An 8,097-nucleotide genomic window follows, 5' to 3' on the forward strand; every position below is an offset into this window, starting at 1 on the left:
AATTTTTAATAAAATTTCAAATAAAAGCAGCCCTGCTGACAATCTGTGGCTCATTAAATGATTGCAGAATGTTGTTCTGATGTCTAAGAATGATATTCAGTCATTCTACCAAATTCTACCTCATTGTAAAATTGTTTTTAAATACATTTATTAAGAAATTCCAACAAATTCCTTAAGAAAATTGCAATTTTAATAAAATTTCAAATGAAAGCAGCCCTGCTCCCAAGTAACCAGAAGCACTAAATCAAAACTCTAAATCCACTCTAAATAAACTTTTACTATGCTATGACACTTTAAATAGTCTTTCCCAATGTTTCGAAACATTTGTAGCTTGAAACATTATTATCTACTGTATAATGACATATAGAACAGCCAATTAAAGTTTCAAAGCATTTAGCTCAATAAAGTTTCAAAGCATTAATGGTAAGCTTTATATATCAATGTAAAGTAAGCTTTTAAAGTTACATCACACTTTGACATTTCTTCAAATGTTTCAAAACACTAACTCAACATTAGTGAGAGCAAAGAAAGTTTGGCAGTATTTGGTGGTATTTTTGTTGATGCAGGAAAAATCGTTTGGAGGAGGTCCAGGTTTTGCTCGGACGAGATCGTGTTCGGAGTGGCATACGTCTACGCCAGCTTCAACGATACCTTCGTCCACGTTACGGATCTTTTTGGCAAGTAACTATCTGGCGGAGCACCGGCGGCATGAAGATCAAGGCTGATCGTGACGAGGCTCGCCCTACGCTGCTATGTGGCCGCTTTGTACGTAGGCGGAAAGTGCAAGTCACTCGGAATCACCTCGCTGCACATGAAGCTGCGTGCCGCCGGCGGAACTTGCACCAAGACCCCGAGACCGGGTGCGCAATCGGGGTGCTCCGTGCTCTAGCCCGTTCGTCGATGAATATTGTGAAGATTATCAATATCTTGTAAAGGTTTGAAGTGTATTGATTAATAAATATGTACTTTGTTTCAACCTGGCTAGTGTATTCATTTTTCATGCAACTAACTGAAGGAAGACTCTATCGACAAAAATCAAACGTGTAAACATATTTCAGGACGGGCGAGACGGTTGGCGCAGGGCATCTAGGTGAAACATCTCTGAACATCAAATCAACACGCAGTTTAGAATCTCGAATGAAGCACAATACAGCAAAAAAAACGCAAACAAGCTTTCAAAAACCGTCATCCCAGCGTGAAAAGCACTCTCCCAAGAGAGAGAAAGAGAGCTGCGCCCAAAGCTTTTTTTTCTATTTCAAATACTGTCGGTAAGGTAGTATTTTGACGTTTTACCGCGGTATAACTCTATATCAACTCTACCCGTCGCCACTCAATTTTACCTCCATGCGTATAAAGTGAATATAAAGTTTTGAGACTCTGTATGCATACTTTATATGTTGATATAGAGGGGATTTAAAGCTACCATATACAGTCCCACGGTTACTTGGGCTGACAATCTGTGGCTCATTCAATGATTGGAGAGTATTGTTCTGATGTCTTTGAATGATATTCAGTCATTCCACAAAAATCAACCCATTGTAAAATTGTTTTTAAGTAAATTTATAAAGAAATTCCATCGAATTCCTTAAGAAAATTGCATTTTTGATGCCACTGCTTTGGTGGCTTTTCCTGCCTTAAAAAAAGTGAATAAATTCAATTCAATTCAATTCAAAAACAATTCGTCCGTCATCATACATTTTAATTCCCGAATTAAAAATTCAAAAAAATATATGTATATAGGAATAATTTTGAAAATTTAATTTTCAAAATTGGAATGTAAAAAAAACTCAAGCAACGAAAAATTTCATGTATGAACACGAGGGCTACCTGCAGCTCAAGTAACAAAAAAGGGGTACCTAGCCAAGAAAAGGTTGAGAACCGCTGAATTATACTAAACTTAACTTTAGTTTTTTAAACTTGATTTTTAATTAATCATAATTTAACTAAATTTAAATAAATTTATCAAAATTTTACTGATTTTAACAAAATTTAATCAATTTAACTTAATTTAACTGAATTCTACTTTTTTCTAAATTATACCAAATGTAATTCAAATTAACTTTCACTTAATTTAAAGTAATTTAACATTATTTAACTCTATTTTTTGATGTGCTTCAAATGCATAAAGTGCCTTGCTCGTACGGATCTGTCAAACATTGGCCAGTCTATATCTAGACACTCTGTACCCGCAGCGTCCCCCCACGTAGACAGATGTCCATACAAAAAAAGTGGAGTGTGGATAAACACCAGCCTCCACCTCCCCCCACAAAGGGTTCACGACAAAGGGATGCCACCAATCGTCCAAACAAAAATTAGAGGCTCAACTTCTAACCTCTTTCCCTCAACACAAAAAAATACTTCTCACCTAATCAACTGAAGATCTCAGCCCGCAGAAAGTCTTCCTGGCTTTTAATCCATTCACTCAGGCACCACCATCGCACTTGCACTTTCGACTTTCAAACACAGAATCGTCACAAAACTCCGCGTACTGAGCGGCTTAAACAGGATCAAACACGATACGAGACGTTCTCTTGCTTTGTGTTGGTCTCGAACTGATGATCTGTCAAAAAATCCATGCTGCCGGTTCCAGCTAGTTTTTCGGTAAAAAGTAGGCAAAATTGTGCTGAAACACAATTATTTTTGGTGAAATCTTTCTGTCATTTTGATTTGGGCTGTCAGTTTTGGATAGCAAATCAGCAATCAGGGTTAGCTGTTTCACCAATCCCAAGTTGGTAAATTTACCTGTAATTTTAGCTAATTTAACCAAAAAATCACTGTTCCACCAATTTGAAGCCAGCTAATTTGAATTGTTAAATTTAAGATGGAACTCCTTTCCGTGTGGCTTTTTAATCGTATGGAATACGGGAAGATTTTTTCGAAAAGTCAGTTTCCAAAACAAACAACAGCCCTAGCAACGGTGTCTTGTTATTTTTTCCAAACACAAGGTTCAACTATGTAGGTGGGATCGGTGAAAAGCAACCGGAGTAACTCGGAGGAACATTGAGAAACTCTCGTTATTCTGGGCAAAATTGAGAAACTCTTTTGCTCACTGAATTGCCCTTGATTTTTGCGACCAATATTTCGATTTTTTGAAAAAATCAGTATTGATTCAAAATTTCATAACTTGGTCAAAGATTTTTTGCATAACCTGAAAATTTCTGAAAAGTTGGCATTTTATGTCCTCTAAAACATATCAAAAAATAAAAAAATTAAAAATAGTGTTTTTTGGCAAATCAAGTTTTAGTAACAAAAAGTTAAATAAAGAATCACCAATTTTTTTTTACCGTAATCATATTTTTTCAGTGTAGTCTATATCCATATCCATATCCATAATCGATCAAAAAATTCCTTCGAAAGATACAGATTTTTGAACTTCATACATCATTTTTGTATGGACAGCTACCAAATTTGTATGGAAAATTATATGGACAAACTAATGATGCAAAACGGCTTCCCAAGGCACCAAAAAAGTTTCAGCAAGATTAAAAAATACAAAAATTAAAATTCTATAAAAATACCAAAAATTGCTCTGTTTCTAACATGATTATCTATATACAGCAATTCCTCACGGAAACAGCATGATACAAAAAAAAAGTTCTCCGATCGGGCTCAAAATTTTTCTGGGCGATCCTTGGCCGAAATAAATACACCCTTATTTTTTAGATTGGCCATTAGGGTGACCTACGCCGTGTTAGAGTGGTTCGAAAAATGGCAATTTTCGTCGATTTTCGCAAAAACCACTTTTTTCAAAAAATCATATCTCCGCGCCATTTCATCCGATTTAAGCTGTCCTAGACGCAAAAGAAAGGTGATTAGTTTGGCTATTTGGGAAAAATAGTAATAAGTTTCAAAAATCTAGCTTAACATTTGAAAAGGTTGAATGAAAACATAAAATGCTGTTTTGAAGGTCTCGGGACCAAAGAGCTTATGTCTGAAAATATTTTTATCGGATTCCTCGGAAAATTTCACATAACATATCAAAAAATGGTGAAGTTATATTTTCGATACTCTGAGATACGATTTTTTGAAAATAAAAACTGGGTTTTTCGACGCACCACGCGCAAAAATTGGAAAATGATGAAAACGGTAAAAAATTGACTTTTTTCACTAAAACTGCGATAGCGTTAAAATTTTAGCAATGACCTATACATACCATACCATACCAATCAGCTTAGAACACCATACGCGGTGCCCGTGCTGTATCAAGAAGGTTGTTCCATGTTGCTCGGTTCTGGGCTGCAGCTCGCCAGTCTCCTAGGTTGCAGATCTTTCTTAGGTCCGCCTCGATCTGATTTCCCCATCGTGCACGCTGTGCTCCTGCCCGTCGGCCTGTGCCGCCATCCGGTCGCGCGCGGTCAAAGAGCATCCTGACAGGATGGTCTTCGTCCATCCTCGCGACATGGCCGGCCCACCTGAGCCTCCCTATTCTCGCCAGGGTGACGATTGTCGGTTCTCCCAGCAGCGCGTGCAGTTCGTGGTTCATGCGCCTTCGCCACTCGTTCTGAGCTGTACGTACTCCACCGTAGATCGTTTGCAGCACCTTCCGTTCGAAAACTCCAAGGGCTCGTTCGTCCTCTTACCGCAGCGTCCAGGTCTCATGGCCATAGAGGGCAACCGGTCTAATCAGTGTCTTGTACAGGGTCAGCTTCGTGGCGCGTTGCACTCGATCACTGCCGTTTTACGGCGATATAATGTATACGCCATTTTGGACATTTTCAATTTTATTGTACAGACTGATAAATAATCTTAAAAGCTACCTTTTGACGAAAGAATTTTTCAAAAAACCGCTCTGGGGCCAATATTATTAAGCAAACAAACAATGATGTATTCGCCAATTTTACTCATCATGATGTATGTATAATACATTGAGAATTGATAGAAGTCAAATTCAATACTGTTTGAATGTTGATTTGAGGTTTTGGGACCAAATCAAGACTGGGCAATATTTTATTACATTATTTCGATTTAATTCTTAAGGGGACGTCCATTAGGCATCATCCATAAAGTACGTCACGTTAAGAGGGAAGCGGGGGGTTTTGAGAAAGCGTGACGTTGCGTGTTAAAAGCATGGGGAAATCGTGACAAAGGGAGGTGGAGTAAATTTTGACTAATTTTAATGTGACGTACTTAATGGATGACACCTAATCCACATCCACGTAGTCACTTTTTTGAAAATTCTGGACCCACCCACCTCCCTTGCTGACAATTGTTCATGCAAAAAATGTGTTTATGGAGCATAGACAATCGCTAAGGGAGCGTTCTTTTATTACGTAACGCAAAAAATCGGATTTTTAGACCCCCCCTCGTAACAAAATTTCCATACAAATTTTAAAAAAATTGTATGGAGCGTAACACGGCCTCCGACCCCCCTCCCCCCAACTGCGTTACGTAATAAAAGAACGCTCCCTAATACCTTCCCCCCTCCTTAAAGTATTCACGTGGACAATGCATTACAGGATCCACTCAGCTATCAAAATAGCTGGCACAAAAAATAAAGCCAGCTTTGATCGCTTTGATCGAGCAATGTATACGTACAGTATGTAAAAAAAGTAATTACACCCCTTGAGCACTATGCACATTTTGTGATGAAACATCTAAACAATTTAATGTTGACAGAAACCTAGTACTACGTTTTGTTCAGAAACTCATGCCAGACATTTGGCTACAAAAAGCTCATGAAAAGATGATTTCTATAAAAAGTTATATAACAAATACTATTACGAAACTAAAAAAGGTGCAAAAAAAGTTTGTACACCTTTCGAAAAATTAACATAAATAATGTTATTTGTTGACAAATCACCATAAATCCAGTCTCCCAACTCCAAATAGGCATCCTTGACTGATTAAAAAAATAATTTGGATTGAATATAAAGTTTACTAACTACTTAGTATAACAGTTTATATAACTCTGGAAATCCTATATAAAACTTATCTAAACTTAATTTTGCAAACTTTTAATTCAACTAAATGTCAATATATTACCATAGAATTGCTAAATAAACATTTTGGAGTGGGTATAACACCGTTTTGGGGGTATTTGTATCGATAGAATAGATTTTCGTTGGAATTTCGTACTAACCCGGAATTACGTCGTCGGAAAATCCGCCGGCATTCGAACCGGTCCACAATTCTTAAGTCAACCTATGTGGCATCGGAAAGGGCATAAAATTTCCGATCTTTGATACCCATACATCTAGGTTTTCTATAAAACCCACGTTTTTAAATACCTGGGCAAAAAGTAAGTTTGATCCACGAGAACAAAAATTACGAAATTCCATACATTTTGGCAGATTGCTCAAACAAAACCATAACAACGTTTTTACCTAGGTATTTAAAATCGTGAGTTTTATAGAAAACCTAGATGTATGGGTATCAAAAGATCGGAAATTTTATGCCCTTTCCGATGACACATAGGTTGACTTAAGAATTGTGGACCGGTTCGGATGCCGGCGGATTTTCCGACGACGTAATTCCGGGTTGGTACGAAATTCCAACGAAAAATCTATTCTCTCGATACAAATACCCCCAAAACGGTGTTATACCCACTCCAAAATGTTTATTTAGCAATTATATGGTAATATATTGACATTTAGTTTTTTGCACCTTTTTTAGTTTCGTAATAGTATTTGTTATATAACTTTTTATAGAAATCATCTTTTCATGAGCTTTTTGTAGCAAAATGTCTGGCATGAGTTTCTGAACAAAACGTAGTACTAGGTTTCTGTCAACATTAAATTGTTTAGATGTTTCATCACAATATGTGCATAGTGCCCAAGGGGTGTAAATACTTTTTTTACATACTGTACATCATTGGGCAGGAAAAGTAGTGATTTTTTATTGCTATTTTTCGGCCAAATGATGTTTGTGGTTTAAAATCGTAGAGAATAGGAAAAAACAAGAAATTTTATAGGGACCACATTTGTATTGTACTTTTTAACAGTTTCTACAGAGCAGACCTCAAATTAGTCATTTTAAATTGAAAAAATGAACAAAAACAGAAAATCGTGTCTACAGCAAAATCACCTCAATGGCGTATACATCATTAGGATGTAACAAAAATGACTTTTTGGCGGGCATTCAAGGGTTTGTTCCGGTGGGCATACTAAGCCTAAATCCAAAATATGAGCTTGATTGGACGTAACAGGAGCTGGCGCTCCGCCTTTCAATTTTAAATGGGATTTAACCCGTAAAAAAAGATTTTTTCCAAAAATGTCACTTTTTGAGGCATTTTGGCCACTGAAGCGTTTATTTTCAACATCATCGGCGTATAGGCCAGATCCTTGCGCATCTTTTGGTATATATAACATTGACATTTGGAGCACCCTGGAGCTCGGTACAGACCTTCAAAGTTTGGCATTTTTTCGAAAAATCGGTCCCGGCAAAAAAGATATGCGTCGCGCCTCGCGACGCCCTAAACGCCATTTGATTTTGCCGGGGCCGATTTTTCGAAAAAATGCCAAACTTTGAAGGTTTGTACCGAGCTCCAGGGTGCTCCAAATTTCAATGTTATATATACCAAAAGATACGCAAGGATCTGGCCTACAAGCCAATGATGTTGAAAATAAACGCTTTAGTGGCCAAAATGCCTCAAAAAGTGACATTTTTGAAAAAATCTTTTTTTACGGGTTAAATCCCATTTAAAATTGAAAGGCGGAGCGCCAGCTCCTGTTACGTCCAATCAAGCTCATATTTTGGATTTAGGCTTAGTATGCCCACCGGAACAAACCCTTGAATGCCCGCCAAAAAGTCATTTTTGTTACACTCTAATACGGGTAATTCTCTACCAACTCACACGAAATCTGGAAAAGTTGCCCCGACCCCTCTTCGATTTGCGTGAAACTTTGTCCTAAGGGGTAACTTTTGTCCCTGATCACGAATCCGAGGTCCGTTTTTTGATATCTCGTGACGGAGGGGCGGTACGACCCCTTCCATTTTTAAACATGCGAAAAAAGAGGTGTTTTTCAATAATTTGCAGCCTGAAACGGTGATGAGATAGAAATTTGGTGTCAAAGGGACTTTTATGTAAAATTAGACGCCCGATTTGATGGCGTACTCAGAATTCCGAAAAACGTATTTTCATCGAAAAAACACTAAAAA

General features: G+C 37.5%; 1 pseudogene; it reads left to right on the top strand.

Moving 5' to 3' along the window:
• Nucleotides 1-505: 505 nt before the first annotated feature.
• LOC119769796 lies at nt 506-933 on the top strand (annotated as a pseudogene).
• The last annotated feature ends 7,164 nt before the right edge of the window (nt 934-8,097 follow it).

The sequence above is a fragment of the Culex quinquefasciatus genome, chromosome 1 (assembly GCF_015732765.1).
Source record: "Culex quinquefasciatus strain JHB chromosome 1, VPISU_Cqui_1.0_pri_paternal, whole genome shotgun sequence".
Classification (NCBI taxonomy): Eukaryota; Metazoa; Arthropoda; class Insecta; order Diptera; family Culicidae; genus Culex; species Culex quinquefasciatus.